This window comes from Gallinula chloropus, assembly GCF_964237585.1.
Source record: "Gallinula chloropus genome assembly, chromosome: 1".
Classification (NCBI taxonomy): domain Eukaryota; kingdom Metazoa; phylum Chordata; class Aves; order Gruiformes; family Rallidae; genus Gallinula; species Gallinula chloropus.
In genome coordinates this window covers 138,314,124-138,335,543 of record NC_140085.1, presented here as the reverse complement: position 1 = coordinate 138,335,543, position 21,420 = coordinate 138,314,124, and positions in this window count along the sequence as shown.

Genomic DNA, 21,420 nt, shown 5'->3' with positions numbered 1-21,420 from the left:
AAGGGTAACAGCCTCCTTCCTTCAGATGTATCCACGTGCTCAAGCATGGTGTCCTCCAAAGGCTGCAGGTGGAAACTCTACTCCCCATCATCTTCCATGAGCTGCAGGGGGACATCCTGCTTCACCATGGTCTCCTACATGGGCTGATAGGGACTCTATGCTCTGGTGCCTGGAGCACTTTATCCCCCTTCTTCTCCACTGACCTTCACATCTGCAAAGTTCCTTACTTCTTTTTCTGGTGGCAAAAGCTGCCACTTGGTTTATTAGGTTTCTTTCCCTTCTTATACATGCTATCACAGAGATGCTACTACCATTGCTCAAACTTGGACAGCAGCAGGTGCATCTGTTACTGACTGGTATTGGCTCTGTTGGACCTCGGGGAAGCTTCTAGTAGCTTCTTGCAGAAGTCAACTCTGTAGACCCCTAGACCACTATCACACACCTTGTCATGTGAACCTAAAATATGCTTCAAAGAAATTCCAACCAGTCCAGCCAGGAAGTCAGTTTCATTGGTGGCCCAACTGAAATACCTCTATACAAACGCCCATAGCTTGGGGAACAGACAAGAAGAATGCACATGCCTGTAGGACTATGATTTATTGACATCTTGGAAATGTGGTGGGATGGCTCCTATGACTTGAGGTCTGGGATGGAAGGAAACAGGATCTTTAGGAAGCACAGGAAAACGAGAGGATTAGAGTGTCTCCCTTTATGTCAGTTACCAGATGGAGCACATGGACCTCCACGTGGGGATAGATGAGGAGTTTATGAGTCGGGATTAAAGGGAGGCCAAGGATAGATGATACTACACTCAGGGTCTGATACAGGCTACTCGATCAGACAGACCAAGCAGATGAGGCCCTGTACAGACAAAGATGAACAGCCTCACATTCAAAAGCCCTGGTCTTCATGGGAGACCTCAATCACCCGAGTATCTATTGGAGGGAAAACAGCAGGACATAAGCAATGCAGGACGTTCCTGGAATGCACTGATGATGACTTCCTCCTCCAAGTGAAAGAAAAGCCAATGAGGAGAAGTGCCATACTGTGCCTTTTTCTCACTAACAAAAGAGGGTTGGTAGTAAATGTGAAGCTCGAGGGAAGCCCTGGCTGCAGTGATCATGAAATGGTAAAGAACAGGATCTTCAGGGAAGTCAGGGAGGCGCACAGAAAACTCGCTACTCGGTACTTCAGTAAAGCAGATTTTGGCCTCTTCAGGGATTGCCTTGGTAGAGAACTAAAGGAACAAAGCTCTGGAGGGAAGAGGGGTCCAACATAGCTGGTTAGTATTCATGGATCATCCCTACACTCTGGAGCAATGCACCCCTAAAAAGAAGTAGTCAAGCAAAAATACCCAGGTAAATATTATCTTACGTATGCATATAGTCATATGTTTTTGTATATACATAACTTTTCTTGACAATCTGAGATAATTACTGGTCACCAGAAACTGGTATTTCAGTTAAACATGTAGTGCTATATGATTTGCAAGGAAATTATGTGCTTTAGCTTTTTCAACCATTGTAGGAATATATTCCATAAAGAAAAATTCTTGCCAGATATGGTAGACATTGAAATACAGTGATTTTTCAATAGATATTTGCTAGAAGTCTTTAAAGATTTTTCCTAATACTAGAGATGCAGCATTGACCTAATAGAGATGTCCTGATGGCTAATAAACTCTTTGTAGCTAGATTTTACCTCTTAATTTACAGTGAAGATATTTTCTATCCTCACACTGAATAGTAAGTATCTGGGAAAAAGGAGAAGAAAAGCTTTTGATAGCCACTGGCCTCCTGTCTCCCCAAATTATCTCATGTGCTCTAGATCATCTGTCTAAAACAGAACATTGAGCAATTACCTGTTTCCTCTTACAGTTTCAGCAGCTTCTAAAGGCACTGAAATCCTCTCAGAATGACAACTCATGCACAAAGATAAGCTGTGTGATATGCCTTCAGGGATGATTAGAGAGTAAAGAAAAAGTAATACTTCTGTGCATAAATTAGTACAATTTCAAATTAAAAGTGATATTCTTACCACACTACCACTTCATAGTATGCACATTGCCTCACATTGAGACAAACACTTATGCCAGACCAAGTTATTACTTCAAACAGAGAAAGAAAAAAAAAAAAAACAACTAAAAAGAGATCAGAAGCTTCTGCAGATTAAAAAGTAGCTGTGTTCATTCAATGGCCATAAGGTTTTTATTTTCCTTCAGTAGTACTATTTTGATATCTTTTTTTTCTTTTTATTTTTTCTTAAAATCATAGCCAGTCTATGGAGAGAAAAGGGAAGGAAGGAAGGAAGGAAGGAAGGAAGGAAGGAAGGAAGGAAGGAAGGAAGGAAGGAAGGAAGGAAGGAAGGAAGGAAGGAAGGAAGGAAGGAAGGAAGGAAGGAAGGAAGGAAGGAAGGAAGGAAGGAAGGAAGGAAGGAAGGAAGGAAGGAAGGAAGGAAGGAAGGAAGGAAGGAAGGAAGGAAGGGAGGGAGGGAGGGAGGGAGGGAACCTACTGCCACAAAGTTAGACACATGCATAAGTCTTAGAGAGCTTAAGGTGCTAATTAAATATGTATATTTTTTCTTTTTTCATTTAGTCTCAAAAAGAAAGTTGGAGATTTTAAAAGTCATTATACATTTATTATTATCTTATTGCATTTCTTCTGTCATGGTGGAATTTTAATTAAGCTAGTGATGTATAATAATAATGTAAATGGAACATTTTATTATATTGCTGTCTTTTAGGAATGAATCTAATTTGTAGAATTCTGTTATTGCATTAGTAAGAGAAAATATTTAAAAAGAGGTTATTGATGAATACGTTGAATAAGACCAGATCCAGTACTGACCCCTGGGACACACAACTATCTCCAGACCTCCAACTAGACTCTGTACTGCTTATCACAATCCTCTGGGCATTCAGACAGTTCTTAATCCACCTCACTGTCTACTTATCCAACCCACACCTCCTAAGCTTGCCTGTAAGGACGTTACAGGGAACAGTGTCAAAAGCCTTGCAGAAGTCAATGTAGACAACATCCATTGTTGTCCTTTCATCCACCCAGGCAGTCCTGCCATCATAGAATTCTGTCAGATTTGTCAAGCATTTTCCCTGGTGAATCCATGTTGACCACTGCTGATAGCCCTCTTTATCTCCACATGCATAGAGATTACATCGATAATGAGAAGTTCCATTACCTTTCCAGGGATTAAGGTGAAGATTCCTGGCCTGCAGTTTCCTGAATCCTCCTTATTGCCCTTTTCTGAAGACCAAAGTGGCACTGGCTTTCCTCCTGTCCTCAGGCATGTCTCCCATTCTCCACTAATAATTGAATAATACTAGTAGAGACATTCTGAAATATTTTTCCCCATAAAACTGTAAAATATATAAGTATTCCACCCTTCCTTTTTTAAAATTAAATTGTAGAAAATGTTCAGGAAATGCTGGTGATTTCTGTGAATGAGCCTGTTACTCACACAATACTTTTTTCAGTAAGTCAGCCACTAGTAACTAACTAAGCTAAGAATGGTCATTTCTTCCCAATTGCATCTCTTATTTGCAGGTTAATTGATAGGCCATAGAATTATTTATCTCTAATTAAGAGAAATTCTGTGTGAAGGCAATTCTAAAGTTGTTCGCCTTCATCTTTTCCCCAGAGGGAAAAAAAAGCAGTTCTGAAAGGGCAGACATCACGGAAAAGAAAAATTAAGCCAGGAGAGTAACATTTTATGGAATATTGTGAAGAATAAAGCATCTTAACATTAAACAATCACAGTCCTCATTTCTAGAATTCAACATTAGTCATTACTCTGTGAGTTCAAAAATCTCATTAATTCCCTTTATAATACTTTAAAAATATAATTTTTTAATTGTTGCCACAGTATTTTATATGTTTTAACTGCTAAAATAGGACAATATATCTGAATGCTATTATACATCTATGATTATGACATGATTCTTAAAAAGTTAATAGGAGAAAGGCAGCCTCATTAAAAGGATTTTCCCTTTTTTCTATTTTCCCAGAGAAATATATTACATAATACCATATCTTGCTAGTTCTAATTGGAAAGGTTGTTCTAGGGTAATTCAGTAAAACCAAAAATATATACAAGGTGGAAGATTTATTAATCTCTCTCTTTCCATTTTTTCTTACTGTGGAATAATACTGGATAATTATATAAAGTTCACAAAAATATAAAGAAAATTGTTGCAGATAATTCATCAGTAAGAAGACTGGGAACATAAAATTTCTCAAAATATAAATCATTGGTATTTAAAAGGTTACATTTATAAGGGTGCATTGGAGACAAGCAACCCAAAGTCAGAAATGTGTTATACAGTGGAAATATGAAATTTCTTGAGGAAATAAATAGTAATCCATTTGTTTCATGTGATATTCAAGTAATGAACAACAAGAAAAAAAAAACACAAGAAAAAAAACATACTGTCTTGAGTCTGAAGGCAATTTCTAAAATAAATTCTGCAGAAGAGCAGTCTACTCCGAATGATTCATGCTGTCAATATGAAGTCATATAAGGGCAAACACAGTCAAGAAAATGCATGATTGTTTGCACAGAAAGAGGCAAGCTTTTACTTTTTGCACTTTCTCTGCCATATTAGAAAACAAAGTAAAACAAAGAAACAAAACCCCCTTCATCTTTCATTGATAGATGGAATTTCTGGTTTAAATTCAGAAATTGAGGGAGACAAACCAGGGTGGATCTTAGGTCAGCTGCTCAATCAAAACAACATACAATTTCCAGCATGATCAGAAGGCAATGTTTTTCTCTACAAAACTGTATTTCAGCTATAAGGAGAGTGTCTCAACCAATTTTGGGTGCAAATATCTGCCTCTGAAATGTATGTTCTAGTCTCATTTTATAAACAGTAGATAATACTTTGTGTTGGAGAGAGCTCTGTCATTAGGATAGGAAAAATATTTCTGCTTCTCGTAATTTATGGTTATACTACAGCATAATATACCAATTAATGGCAGATGATTCACATTTACAGTATCTTCTGCAAGCAAATGAATCCTGAAACATTAGCTGTCTTGTCATAACATAGGTGCAATCCCCTCAGGAAGTTTTTGGTTGGTTTTGGAAAGAAAACTAGATGAGAAGCAGAAAAATGCAGAAGGACAACCAAGTTCAAAGGACTCATTTAGTCAAGGCAAAGACATAGACATAAATTCTCAGAACACAAGAAAGGACTTCTGAAAAGATAAAATTACAGTCAGAGACACATGAGAGCTTATTCACATGTTAAAATTCTGCTTTAAGCATATTAAAACTACATGAAAAAAAACCCCAAACCCTATATGCTTTATAAAAATTATAACCATCTGAGATACCAGGAGAGTGAATATCTTTGTAATAAAAAAACCATAGACACAATGGAAAGTTCAGAATCTAATGGAAGGCATTGCATGGAAAGGCAGTTTGTGGTATTTCATTTCATAAATACACATATGACTTGGTATGTGCTTTACAAGAAAGGCAAAGTAGATACACTAGTGAAGAAGTGCAGCTATGTGATATATGAAATTCTGAGCTCAGTGAAATATCAAGAACTGATAAACTGTCCATGTACTGAAAGTGCAATATAGATTGTCTTTTACATTGTAAAGAATAACTTAGAAATTGTTTAGTATAAACAACATGTTCATCAAAGGTGAGGCAAGCATTGTGACTGATTAAGAACTATGGTGTATTCCATATAATGAGGGCAGAAATCACCGTTTTTCAGAAATCCATCTGTACCTGGAACAACATAATAATGTAAGAGCAAAATTTTTAGTCATGGAACAGTTGTCTTTCTGGAGTCTCTTTCTAATTTCTAGCATGCTTTATTGAAGTGTCACAGTTTTGCGTAGCTGTGCTGCCGAGATGGCTTCTTGCAGGCAGCAGCTAGAGCTCTCTACAGGCCCCAGACTGTAAACTTCAGCCAATTCCAGGCCAAAGTTGCTGCTGACCAGGGCCAAGACAATCAGTGATGGTCACAGCCCCTCTGTGAATCACATGTAGGAGAAAAAAAAACTGCAGGAAGATGCATTTTGCCACCAGAGAAGGGAGTGAGAAGATGTAACCAGCTGTGCAGACATCAAGGCCAGGACTAAAGAAGAGTGTGGCGGGGGGAAGAATGAGGCCCTCCAGGTGCTGGAAAGAGAGATACCCCTGCAGCTTGTGGAGAAGACCATGGTGGAGCGGGTATCCCCTTGCAGCCCATGGATAAGGATGGGGACCAGAGACCATCTACGGCCTGTGAAGAGATTGATCCACGCCACAGCAGGTTTGCCAGGGGAGTTGTGACTTTGGGGGGGACCAGGCCAGGGGAGTCCCGAACATCAGCACCCATGGAAGGGAGTCCTGCTGAGAGGCCTGTGGTGAGGAGATGGCTCCCTGGTAGAGAGGACTCATGCTGGAGAAGTTCGTGGATATGACTGTCTCGCATGAGAGGGACCCCGCGGTGCTGCAGGGGAAGTGCAACTCGGGAGGAACTTACTGAAAACTTCCCTGCCCCTCCCTGCGCCATGTTGGGGGGAGGGGAAGAAGGGAGTAAAATTGTGATGAAGTTTAAGTCTGCTAAGAAGGAAGGGGTGGGGAGAAGTTGCTTTAAGACCTGGCCACATTTCTCATTACCCGACTCTGGTTCACTGGGTGTGTATTTGTAGTAGTAATAAATCACTTTTATTCTGTGCTGAGTCTGTTTTGCCCATTGCACTAATTGGAAAGAGATCCCTCTGTCCTTATATTGAGTCCTAAGCCTCCCAATATATATATTTTCTCCTCTTTTCAGCAGAAAAGGGGAGTGAGCAAGCGGCTTTGGTGGGCATTTGGCCTCTAGCCAGGGCCAAACCACCACATGAAGTCCCTGATCAGACTAATTATGAAGTAATTTTTATTATTCCACTGGAAACTGGAAGGATCTTATTTAAACTGTGAGAAATGAAATCACAGAGTCATAGGATATGTCATGCTGGAAGGAACACTAAGAACATTGAGCCCAAATTGCTTCTCCTCACAAGACTACCTAAAATTAAGCCATATTACTAAGAGCAGACTTCACACGCTCCTTGAACTCTGACAGGCTTAAAAACTTAAAAAAGAAACCAAACCACCATCACCACTAAAAGTCTAGGCAAAATAATCTGTGGGCTCTGATGGCTTAGTGGGAAGGTTGAAAAAAAATTTGATATAAGTAGTCCCATATTTTGTCTTGGCAGTAATCATACTATTTTACCTGTGGGTAGAGTTTGATACTGTGATATTTGCTCCTCACTGATAAGCACTTATTCTAAGTTTGCCTACCTGGTCCTATTTTCTGATATTTTTTCTTGTTCCTTTTCTCTATCTTGTAACTAAAAATCTCTACTTTAGCCTGCTTAATAAACCTTCTATCTAGGAGATAATTCCTGTTTTGCCATTAATGCAGTTCATTCATGAGGTGAAGTAGCAGAAAGAGAGGGTATGAAACTCTCCTGTGTTGCATTTTTTAAACAGGTGTGGAAAGCCAAGCACACAGGTCTGGGCAATGAAATTTGCACCAGAGAGATGTTTAAGCGCCTTGGAGACTGAAAAATTACTTTGTGACAAGTTGCTAAGAGCCTCTGTGGATAGTGGTATGTTGTGAAGCTGGGTTTTTTACATTTCTGCATGATCAAAACAATGTTTTTATTTCTGCATATGCAATAGAGAGAGGAACATTAGCCTATTGACATAAGAGAGATGGGCACTCCAGGTGAAATTCATCTCACCTAACTCTAGGTGCCTGAAAAATGGGCATCTAGTCAAAGCTATTTATCTGGACCTCTCCTCTCTCCCCTTTTAGACAATGGAGAGAAATAGATACTGCCACAAGCAATTCATCCCCCCTATCTCAGAGACACAACCAAGATGGATGAATTACCTTCTGGGAGTTGCCTCTTGAGTAACAATATATGAAGGCTACAATTCTAGCTCTGAGAGTCCATTTAACTTTTAGATGGCTGGCTGAGCTGAAACGTACTGGCTCTGCACATTTGTGGCTCAGATTTCTGATTGCAGACAAGGAAATTAACGACTTGGCAAAGTCATTGCATATGCTGGGAGCAAATGCTCTTAGTGTATGTTACAAAGAAAACAGTATTTGTGTGGACTGCACTTCTTGTCTTTCATCTGCCGCTGTGCCAGCGAACTGCTGGGTTCAAAGAGACAGTGATTACGAAGACAGCAAGATGAAGGGGCTGGAAAGCAGCAGGACAGAATGGGCATCTAAAAAAGCTTTTGGATAGCTTTTATGAGAAATAAGTAATTATCGGTGCTTTTCATATCCACAGATAAGCAAATTAGCACTAACTTTTAACACTCGTCAGGGGTGACTTTTTGTGCTTGCACAATGAATTCAGAGCTTATGAACTGGTCAATCAGTACTGCAGGAGCTGAGAACTATATTGTTCCAGGTCAGCTACAGCAGAATTAGTGAAAGAAGTAACCTAATAAGAAAGGATGGTGAAGTAGAGGAGTATCAAGATCTATTGTGAAATTAAAAGTTAACCTGGCTCTGTATTATAATAGCTCCATAATTTTAAATTTTTGTAGATATTTTCTACCTGGTTGCTAAGAAAAGGATCAAAGGGAATTGTTTTAAGAAACGCCTTTAAACTAACTGTCCTGGAGCACCAAGGACATCTAGGCAAGTTATCTCCACACATACACAGTTTGGCACTGAAAACCAAATTCCAGGCATCCCAAACTTCACTGTCTTCACTGCAATATTAAAACCCACACCTACAGGTCAAGAAGACCCTTTCACAAGTGAAGACCCTTCCTTAACATAGGCACAGTGATTGAAGAAGATGACACAGCAATTGTTATAATTACATGTAAATTACTAGCCAATTGTTGCAACCAGGAGTGTATTACCTTGTTATATTTGTGTTTAAATTAACAAAAGTACTGGCTTTGTTTGGGCTTGATTTGAGTATCCCAGCCTGAAAAAAAGCAGCATCTCTCCTCTGTGTGTGAAATGGCTTATTGCACACTGAGTAATGAATCAACATGTTGGACAACAGTATTACCACACATAAATAGTGCAACAAGATGAACACAGGTTGGATCTTCCATACTTATTTGAAACCCTCTGTGTTTTGAAACATCAGGCCAGGAAAGAGAGAGTTCAGATCTTGGAGAGGAGCCATAGTGGACTGGCTTCAAACTCCAGTGCCTGGGCTGCTAGTGTGGGGAGGAGGCAGAGGAGTCAGGAAGGAAGGAATGAGTTTGAGCCTAGGAAAGGGTTGGGGGAAAATATTTTAATTTTTTTGTCTTTGTTTCTTATTACCCAACTCTCTTTTAATTGGCAATAAGGTTAATATTCTCCAAGTCAAATCTGTTTTGCCTGTGGCAGTAACTGGTGCATGATCGCTTTCTCTTTATCTCAACCTCTAAGCTTTTAAATATTATTTATCTACCTTCCCAGTTAAGCAAAGGGTAGTAGCTGGGTTGGCATCTGGCTGCTGATCAACGGCAGTCCATACTCTTGCATATTTTCTTACACTTTTCCATTGAAGAAAAATTTCCTCGGATCAAATCAATTTAAATAAATGTGTTTGGATTGTAACCTTTTGCATAAATTGTACCATGACAAGTTCTTAAAACTTTCCCTAAAATGGAAATGCTCTTTTTCTTTAATGGAACCAAATATTGAGGATTTATTTTCCTTCTGTGGATGTAGAAGTATTTATAGCTGTCAACTATATCACACTTGATATATATATGTACATATAGACCACGTGGACAAGTTTAACGCCAGTCAGTGGTGCACACTTGTGGAGAAGAAAGTGGACTGCATACTGCATAAACAAAGACAACAGATCAAGGGAAGCAGTTATTCCCTTTTACTGAAGATAGATGAGGCCACAGCTAAACTACTGTGTCCACTTCTCCCTGATTCTTTCCCCCAAGTAATTTTGAAAAGCTAGATTTCTGTGAAGGACCACAAAAATATCTGACAGTTGGAATATATGACTTATGAGAGGATTCTGGAGACAAGAAAACTAGGTTTTGATCTAATTGTAATGCTGCATTAAGTAGAAGTTTTTCATTGAGATCTGAAATTTTCTCAGGTGTATGATGAAAGTACAAGAGCCAAAGGTTACAATGAAGTTACAAGAAGAAAGTTGCTGACTGTCCATAAGGAAAAAATCCTCAGCAAGAATGTTTGAACAGTGAATGCGATAGCCTAGAAAAACTGAAATCTTATTCTTTAAAACAGGTATGGATAGAACTTTGAGCTACTAATTCTAACCTTTGAGGTAAACTTTGGTTAGAGCAGGAGACTAAACTCATACATTTTAGATATCCAAATCAACCTAATTATTTGTGTAAATCAACTCAACAAATGTACCTTAAAAAACCTGACAGATTAAACCTTACTAGTTAATGAGACATTTGACTTTTGAACACATTACACAATCATAGAATGCTTTGAGTTGGAAGGGACCTCAATGATTATATAGTTCCAAACTCCCTGACATGGGCAGGGGTACCCTCCACTAGACCAGGTTGTCCAAAGCCTCATCCAACCTGGCCTTTGGCACTGCCAGGAATGGGGCCTCCACAACCACTCTGAGCAACCTGTGCCAGTGCCTCACTGCCCTCACAGTAAAGAATTTCTTCCTAGTGACTAATCTAAGACTGACCTCTTTCAGCTTGAAGCCATTATCACTCTTCCTGTCACCACACTCCATGATAAACAGTCCCTCCCCAGCTTTTCTGTAGGACCCTTTCAAATATTGGTAGGTGGTAATTAGGTCTCTGCAGAGCCTTCTTTTCTCCAGGCTGAACAAGCCCAAGTCTCTCAGGCTGTCTTCACAGGAGAGATCCTCCAGCCCAACATCTATATGTCTTTCCTGTACTGGGGACTCCAGAAGTGGATGCAGTACTCTAGCTGGGGTCTCACAAGAGCAGAGTAGATGGGCAGAATCACCTCCTTCTGCTGGCCACGCTGTTCTTGGTGCAGCCCCAGATATGGTTGGCCTTCTGAGCTGCTAACTCACACTACAGGCTCACATTAAGCTTGTCATAAATCAGCACCCCCAATCCCCCTCCTCAGGACTGCACTTAATCCATTCTCTGCCCAGCCTGCAGTTGTGTTTGGGATTGTGCCAACCCACATGCAGGACCTTGCACTTCGCCCTGTTGCACTTCACGCAGTTCACACAGGCCAACATCTCAAGCCCATCAAGGTCCTCCTGGATGGCATCCCTTCCCTCTGTGTGTGACTGCAACACACAGCTTGGTGTCATTGGCAAACTTGCTGAGGGTGCACTAGTTTCTACTTTCAATGTCACTGTGGACAAAGACGTTAAACAGTGCCAGTCCCAGTACTTATCCCTGAGGAACACGACTTGTCACAGACCTGCACGTGGACATTGAGCCATTGACCACAACTCTTTGAGTGCAACCATCCAGCCAGTTCCGTATCCAGCGAGTGGTCCACCTGTCAAATCCACATCTCTCCAAATTACAACCAAGGATGTCATGCTGAACAATGTTTATTATCATTAAGTTTCTACATATATAATAAACATGAACACACAAATGAACATAAACACAACTTCCAGTGAAGCCTGCATTAGATACAATTTTTGTCTGTCTGTCTCTCTCTAGAAACATAAAATAATTCAGATTGGAAAGGATCTTTGGACAGCCAGTGCTTCACCCCCCTCATCAAAAGAAAGGTTAAGCGGGTTCACAGTCTACATGCACCATATATTAAAAAAGCCCTCTAGAGTGACAGGAATATTGAGTACTATGTAAGTTATGACGTCACTGTTGGTATTGCATGTATATATTGAAATGATGTGAATACCTACAAAAAATAGGTTTTATTGTTTATGGGAACTAAATATCTTTAAGACAAACATTCAGTATCTGCAAATACAATCATTTTCCTGAGGATTTGATCAGCCTTATGACTACAGAAAAAACACAACCAGTCATTTGACATTAAAAATGCATTTTAGCTGAAGCATATGAAACGTCAAATTCAGTATGTTGGTTGGTCTTGCTTTTGCTTTGATTTGGGATTATAAATGGAACTCTTTTGGGGAAATATTTTAGAGCTGTTCCTTGGAGGGAAAAGTGGTTTAAGTACAACTGGGTCCATTTTGAAGAAATTTTTTTTTCTGCCTAACACAGACAGAAATTTGCATTTCCTCTAAGTTCTGATGTGAAAATAACCATGTCATTATTACTTTGTACTGTATAGCATGTGATTTTTCACCAATTATTTCTTTACGCCACTCTGCTATTTTGCAAGTGCCACTTTAAGTGAAAAAATCTGCAATTTTCTAATATAAATTTTAAATGTCTTTTCATAACACTGAAATATTCTAATTGCAGTGTATTTATAGCTCTAGTGATTATGATTAGCCTGCCACTCTTCTACTGATATATGTATATTTTTTCTTAGGGTGTGTATCTAGAACATCAGTTTCATGGTCAGCAGTAAAGATATCTGATATTTAAATAAAGGTTACTGTATAGATTTCCCCAAACTGACTGTATTGTAGACATTGCTAATAAATCTGAATGACTTCATCACAATAGAAAAACGTTTCTCAAAAGCTCAAACATTAGAATAATCTTACATTTACCAAGTGCTATTTTTCGTGTCAGTGTGTATTTGAACTTGACAATTTATGACAGACATGATTTCACAAAGATGTTTTTTGTCTCTTAAAATCAGGAAAAAGAAAAACAATTTCTTCCTGAAGTTGAACCCATGGGGGACTGCGGAAAATTGATTTTCTCTCCAAAATATAAAGCTAAAACTATCCTAACAAATTATCAACAGGAGGACAAGCATTCCTTTTAATAAGTGGCCTACTTTATAAAATTAATTAGCAGTTCAGTTATTCTGACATCGTGGTGTGCAACACAGCAAGATAAAATATGCAGAAGATTTTTTCTATATAGCATACATTTATTTTTCTTGAAATAATGAAAAATGTGTATTCCTTATGCCTATGTCTCAGAAGATTTAATCTGTGAAATAGTTTGGTATATCTATCTTTAATATGATCTATGATATTCTGAAGTGTTAGTCTAATTTAACTTTCTAGTTTTGTTATTTTAAAAATTTATATATATAAAGGATTTAGCATATATGAAAATATTTAGCATGATTTTGTGTATTTTATCATCAGTTCTTCATAGGCAATGAATAGAAAATCTTCAATTAATACTTTGTCTTACATATATATGGGCAGCCTGTATGACTTACATATATGTATTTAAGTATCAAGAAGTACCTCCCAAATTAGGAATAGTATGGAGATTACCGAAGATAAAACATAATTTTGTGATTACATCATAGCACTGAATAACAGACTTCTTATCTGGTCTGACAGCTGTTAGGCTTACTAGAAGCAACAATTAGCTTTATTACTATAATGGGTTTTTTGGAGTTGATTTTAAAAGTTCTCCCCAAAATAACCTCAAAATGTTCAGTGAGAATGCATATCTTTATACCAATATTATTAGAAAGAAATGAAAAATGTTTTTACGAGATCAACATTATTTTTCAGTTCATTATCTTTTCCAGAGATAGTTCCTACTTAAATCCTACTATGTCAAGAACAGTTTAGACATCTGTTGCTTTTTACATCTCATAAATAAATATTGTCTGCTTTGTCTCATGTGCCACCCAATGTCAGTAAGGACCTGAATCCAACCAGTACCTAAATATTGCATCACCTGGGTCCTTGGAGTCAAGAGATTCCTACAGCAATTCACAGGTGAAATGACTTGGACATCTAATGGTGGAATTCAGCCAACTCCATGTTGACATGTACATCTGATCCCATCACTTTAGTCAGTAAAGAGAGGCAAGTGTTCTTCAAATGTGATTCATCACACCTTAAAATGAATGCTTAGATGAGGCTAGATGAAGCAAATCCTTGAGACATCTATACCTTTCACTGGGAATCAACTAGATTTGCTAGTGCATCTACACTCAGATGTTGAGCAGGATCACCTTTCCTGATGCTTTGTTGCAATTATGACCGCAGCAACATCTGTACTGTACTTTATTATCTAGACGGCTTGATCTGATAGGCACTCTCATGAAATTCTTTTTGGACTTCATTCAGTTCATGATTAAATGTGACAGAGCAGGTATATAGTTTATAGGGAAGTGGCCTGACCATATACTCTAACTATTACATCTCTAAAGTAAGAACTGAAGGAACCAGGGAATGAAAATACCAGTTTGGCACGAGGAGAAAGTCCTTAATTTTCTCTGTGAATGAAAATGTGTGGCTGCACTGACTTAAGCATATTATTTTTTTCATACACATCACTTAAGACTATATGGTGAAAGACAGATACTGATAGCAAAATATCATCAAAAGTTTTGTCTAAAATTTCTGTCCTTGCTACATAGATAAACAAGGCTGGTTGCATCTTGTCCTGGTTCTGGCCAGGGCAGAGTTTAGCTCCCCAAGAAGCCAGCACAGGTGAGCTGAGTTAGCCCAGGCTGTTTTCCATACCATCTGACATCACTTCACCATAAGAGGGGCTGGCTGGGGAGGGGCACTCCTGTGTACCTCCAAGGCAGTCCAAGTAGGGCCAGGGCATTGGGTCAGTCCTGAAGCACTCTAATACAGTTGGGTCAGTAATGTACGCTGTTTTATCACTGGGTGTGAGTGTGATTTGCTGTGACATTTATTGTTCTCCTTTCCTGGTGCTTTTGTCAGTAAACTGTCCTTATACTAATCCATGGAGTCTCTGTTCCTTCTCCGGGAGTGAGGGGGCTGAACCACCGCACATCTGAAAAACAAAGAGAGTACAAATTACGTATTATGTTTCCACACATCAAGCAAGTAATATTTCCTTGTAGGATTACATGATTGAAACTTGTGGGGAGGAAAATCCCCAAATACGATGTGCTCCTTCCACTCCTTGACAAAATCCATGTTATCAAGATTGATCTCTTTGCAAGCAGCAATTTTCTTATGTAATTTCATTATGGAGGCAAATACAGGGAGGGCTGGGATTAAGACAAAATTTAACACTGAAAGATATGCTTGTTTGACAAAATTAACAGCTTGCTGTCAAGTCAGCAGTAGCAATTAAGTACATTACCAAGTAAAAGGCTTTCAACTTCTGTTTTCCAGGAGCTACATATTTTACTAAATGCAATCTACACCAGTACAAGGAAATTTATCCTTTTTATTTGACTGCAATTAATGTATTGTTGTTCTCAAGTATCACACCTCTCTGGAACAAAGTATAATGTTCCAAATTTAATGTAAATCATCTATGTCTAGTAAAAAGCTATTTGATCCATTGACATTTTGGTGGTACTAGCACTCATACAACCCCATGCTCCCCTTTGTCAAAGAATATAGACCCATGAAAATTAACACACAAAAAAAAGTAAAAATGAAAATTACTATTTTTGTCCTAGTGAGCTTCATTTCCCTAAATGTTGTTCAAGCTGGTATGTGTCACTGCAGGCACAGTACCTGTTTGGGCAGAAGGGAAACAGTGGGACTAAAGCTGGAGGCAAAAGATGCACATTAGCTATCAGGATCACAGAGTTCTATATTCCTTGTAAAGCTGTGACCTGAGCCAGACTGTTTTTCCTGGTATTCACCTGTAGTGGCTCAGCCCCAAAGAGTGGCTGAACATCACACATCACTCACTCCCGGAGGAGAAACAGAGACTCCATGGGTTGGGATAAGGACAGTTTACTGACAAAAGCACCATAAAAGAACAGCAACAGGTCACAGCAAATTACACTCACACACAGTGATAACACAGAGTAACTTACCAACCCAACAATAAGAGAGTACTGCATCATGTAAGGCCAGACCCACTGCCTTGGAGTCACCAAGGCATACCCCTTCCCAACCAGCTCCTTTTATGGGGAAGTGATGTCCAGTGATGTGGAAAACAGCCTGGGATAACTCAGCTCACCTGTGCTGGCTGCTTGGAGAGGCTAACTCAGGCCTGGCCAGAAACAGAACATTATCCACCCCTGTTTCCACCATCATGCCTGGATCTTACATTTTCAGAGTATTTGGGATGTTCATAACATCATTTATCTATTTTTTAAACCATCTGCCATGGACTGATTTTGTTATACAACAACAATTTAACAGCTGTTCTCTCCTAAAATTAAATCCCCTTAGGACTTCATTAAAATTGAAGCCCCCTTGGGTTTAGGACTTCCCTATCCTTTTGCACCAAGTGCACCCAGGTCCCTGAGCAAAAGCAATCCCAGGGATGGGTTTGTCTCCACCTGAAGCAGGAACAACCCAGACTGTCTTCCCCAACAGATTTTTCATGCACACTACAGGGACTTTATCCCCTTCTACAGTCTGTGGGAGATTAGACTGGGGAGGGCCAGCCCAATTGGTAGATCCCCTGGAATTCACTAGCCATGTGGCTTTGGCTAAATGCATATACCAGTTTTTTAGGGTTCTACCACCCATTACTTTTAGTGTAGTTTTTGACAGCCCACTGAACTTCTCAATTTTCCCAGAGGCTGGTGCGTGGTAAGGTATTTGATGCCATGTTCTTTAAGTTAGGTGTCTATGAGATTATTCCAGAAATGAGTTCAATTGTCCAACATGATTCTTTCTGGAGTGCCATGTCACCAGAGGACTTGCGTCTCAAGACCCAGGATGGTGTTCTGGGCAGTGGCATGTGGCACAGGATAAGTTTCTAGCCAGCTGGTGGTTGCTTCTACCATTGTGAGCACATACCACTTTCCTTGGTGTGTCTGTGGGAGAGTTATGTAATTGATCTGCCAGGCCTCTCCCTATTGGTATTTCAGCCATTGTCCTCCATACCACAGAGGCTTTAACTGCTTGGCTTGCTTGATTGAGACACGTTTCACATTCATGTATGACCTGTGAGATTGTGTCCATGGTCAAATCCACCCCTCAATCATGAGCCCATCTATATGTGGCAGCTCTTCCTTGATGGCCTGAGGTGTCATGGGCCCAGCGAGCTAGAAATAATTTTCCTTTACATTGCAAATCGAGGTCTACTTAAGCCACTTCAATCTCAGCAACCTGATCAACCTGCTGGTTGTTTTAATGTTCTTCAGTGTCTCAGCTCTTGGGTACGTGGATCTTCTGACAGTACAGGCAGAAGAGACAGTTGTTTCTTCAGTCTCTAAGGCAGCTATTCCAAAAGCCCAATGGTACCCCTTTTGGGTCTTTGAAATACCCTCTCCAGAGGAAGTCTGTTCATAGGATGCACAGATCTGGGCCAATCACAATGGATTTCTCCTATGCCCAGTTAGACTCACTTCATCTTCACTTTGCCTCTCCCTGACTGACCCCTTTTATAGGGGAGTGATGTCAGGTGCTGTGGAAAACAGCCTGCACTAACTCAGTTCACCTGTGTTAACTCTGGCCTGGCCAGAACCAGGACGTCTCCAAACATGGAGAAGTAAATTTTGAAGCACATGGAATTTGCTAAATTAAAATAGAAACATTTCTATGTTAAAAATCTCACTTTTGTATCAAATACTGCCAAATAAGAACCATTCTAGCTACCCACCATCTAGGACTATTAAGGGCTACTAGCAATATGCTGACTTTTAAGTATCTATCTGGTGCCTTATAGCAGCTTAGACTTGAATTGCTAACCCCAGGTGTCCAGGTGCCAAAATGGAAGTGTGAGTCTTAAGAACATGAAAAAAACATTTGAAAAGTCTATTAAACTGGTTACAGAAGGTGGGAGAGTGTGGAAGTACATTACAAGGCTAGGTGTATTCAGGTTTATAGCCAGGGTAGAAGTTAGTGATCTGCTTTGTTAGACATAACTTAGGCCTGTAATATGGTATTGGTTTTGCTAGTAGCATGCTTTGTGATGATTTTGCAAGACCTCAGGAGTGAAAGGTAGCTGCAACATGAATTTTTTCTAATTTTTATGGCCAATTTGATTTAATTTTCTTTCACTTTCTCTGATAGTGCCGTAGGTTTACAATGTAGTACAGAGAAATATGGGCAACAACAATAATACAACAACAGAAGGCTTGAGAAACAACAGCTTGCCTTAACACTCCCCCAGTGCCACTACCTAGATGAAGCCATTGATTTCAGGGCTCAGGGAATGAGGGGAAAAGAGAGGATAATATCAGGAAAAGGGGTAGAAGGCAAAACTGTATTTTCAAGGAATTTAATTGTGGTTTTCTTAATATTGAAACTCCATAGATTTATTCTTCCACTTTTTGAAATAATCAGAAATTGACTAATAATGATTCCTGGATTTGATTGGTAAAATACCAATTATAGCAACAATAAATTATTGACTTTATATATAACATACATATTTTTTTCTCATACATAGGAATGAACATAAAAATGTTTATTCTCTGCTAATTGTATATGAATCCGTGTTTTCTATGGAGGAAATGAATAATACTTCAAGGCGGGAATGAAATGGTAAATTGTGAATAAAGTAGTTCAAAGAATGAAAGCATGATTTGATTTTGAATAGAATATAAATAGACAGTGAACATTATCTGCACCATGAGAGAGATGATCGTGAACTTTAGAGTGCAAAATACAGTTTTATGATTGGGTACTTAGAACCCTTACCGCAATGCTTTAGGATGCTAAATTAAATTTCCACAGCCAACCTTACTTACTGACACATCCTAACATCTAAATGCATTGTCTTTGTATTTATGACAGTATTTTTTTAAACTTGGATATTTTCCACATAATATTTTCAAGTTCTTCACAGAGAGAGTGGTGAGGTGCTGAAACAGATTGCCCAGACAGGTGGTGGATGCCCCATCCCTGGAGATGTTCAAGGCCAGGCTGGATGTGGCCCTAGGTAACCTTGTCTAGATCATTCCTTGAGGTTGTTGGCCCTGCCTGTGGCAGGGGGATTGGAGCTTTATGATCCTTGGGGTCCCTTCCAACCCAGACCATTCTATGATTCTAGGATAATACATATCTATGGCATATAGAGCAAAGATATTTTGTTATCTGAGTACAGGTTATTTAGTAGACCATTTAGTATAAAACTATTGATATGATGATCAATAAATTGTGTAATAATTTTCCCAACTATCGATTGTTCATCCACTAAAAGGTTATATTACTATTTCGTCAAGAGTTTACAAGTAGTATTTATATTTTGATTTATAGAACATGGACACTCAGCTGTGACATGTGCCAGGTCCATAGACATGTGCCACTGCACACAGGTTGAGTTATCACTGCCTTCTTCCAGAACTTAAGTGACACCCAGCTGAACATTCTGAAGTAGTATGGGAACACCTACAGTCCTGCTGGTGCTGGCTTTAAATGATTACCAGTCTGGATCTAAACACTGCTCAACTGAGCTGGGTAATGGAGTTTGAGTGATTAGATGGAGAAAAAAATCACTTTAGGTCCCAGGGATCAGGGTATGACAGAAGAGCTTCACAAAGAAGGAGTAAAGACAAAATGTGAGGGACATATGCAAAAAATCATCTTTCAGTTTCCTTTTAGAGTTGTGAGAAAAGAACTGAAGATAACATTTGCCAAAACAAGTTGTGATGTTTTCAGGCTGAAAAAAAGCGAACACAACAATTATCATTCTCTCTATTAATTTTTCAGAGAGACCTCAGAAGAGTATGCTTGCAAGCTCTTCAGTAGCAACCATTAAGAGTCAAACCAGTCTATTTTTCTGCAGAATAGAAACACTTAGATCAATTGCAGCTATATTATTCACTCATGGAAAGATCAATGACTTTATGCTCAGTCTTTACTGCAACATGCATTCCCCTCAAGTATTGTTACAGCCTATTGAACCAGAAGGGTAAAAAAAGGAGGAGAGAAATTAAAAAAAAAAAAAAAAACAAACAAAAAATCTGTTCAGGGCCCTGACCCTTTGCTCTAGCTAGAAAATTATTTCAGGAGTTCAAATGCATGCATATGGGGAGACCTTAAGCTTTTGGGGGTTTTTTGTTTGTTAGGGTTTTTTGGTTGGTTTTGTTTTGTTGTTGTTTTTTTTTCCCTTTTTTCATTACCACTTGATTTGAATGGATGCTAAAATGTTGACCTCAGAGAAGGCTAGGTTGCAGTTTTATAATTAATATGGGATAGAGAATAGGTACAGTTCCTAGACAGACTGCTATTGGAACAAACAAAAAGATCAGTGAAAATTAATGAAATCTCACATTTCCCTAATTTATCAGAAGAAATGCATTTTAATAAAGGATCTGCATGCTCTTGAAAACACATAGATGGGGTCCATATATTTGTCAACGCCACAGTTATATTTCCTTTGCTCCTGTCTACTTCTTTCAAGAGAATCCCCACTCATCCATGTTAGAGGAACCACAGCCTCATTCTCTGTTAGGAAAACATTTAACTAAGAACAACTGTCTGTCGAACCCTAGGAGACTCTGAATGCAAAAATATTTTGCTACTAAGTCTGAGAATGGGCTTTCTCAAGTTAATATCACATATCATGTATATTGAAGCTAATTTAAGGACTAAAAGTTTATGAAATAAATAAAAGTCAAAGTTGCAAAGATAACAGACTCTCATCTATTATAGTATACAAATACTATAGGTTTCTGCTTTTCTAGAGACCTAGAAAATGCTATTCAATCCAAATTTATTTTAAAATATTAATGCTTCAACAATCATAATTTTAAAGAAAGCTTTGAAGCATTCAAGAGAAAGTAGACATTCAGAAGATAACTCAAAATATTTTTTACTCTTTATATCATTCTATTGGTTAAGCCATGCTTTTCTAACTAAAATCATTATTTTTTACTAATAACTTCTGTTTGTGTATGTCTTTAACTGTCAGTACTACATTCCCCTCTGTCTTCAGCTATTTGTTAAAACACAGATATTTGCATGCACAGATACAACTTTTTTTTTTCTTTCTGTTTCTTGACTATAGTCTTTATTAAACTGCCAGAATCATTTATTTTCAACCTTGATTTAGAGGCTAAAAGATGCATGACTGGAATAAATTTTAATACAATAAAATCCATTGTGAATTGCTGACCATTTTTCTAAGTTAAATTGCAGGAATGACTGTGTTTTCTTTAAAGATATTGTGGATCTGTACATATTTGTAGTTGTTTTGCATTTATGCTTAGCGTTTCCCTTCCAGAAAATAGAAGTTCAAAAGTTTAGTAATAAGAAATAAAACTGCTGCTATATATGAATTTTCCTTTTTTTTCCTACCAACAAAAAAATCATTGGGGGGGGACATTAATTAATCACAGGTCCTGAGAAAATAACTGGTTAATGTACAGATTTGTGTGTATAAGAGGTTATAAAGAAATTAGGATACATTGTGTTCTTTTTTATGCTGATTAACTTGGAATTATGATAATGGCAACCACATTTTAAGTGTCTGCTACGATATGTCATAGAAAACCGTATTTTCTACTCACTCATT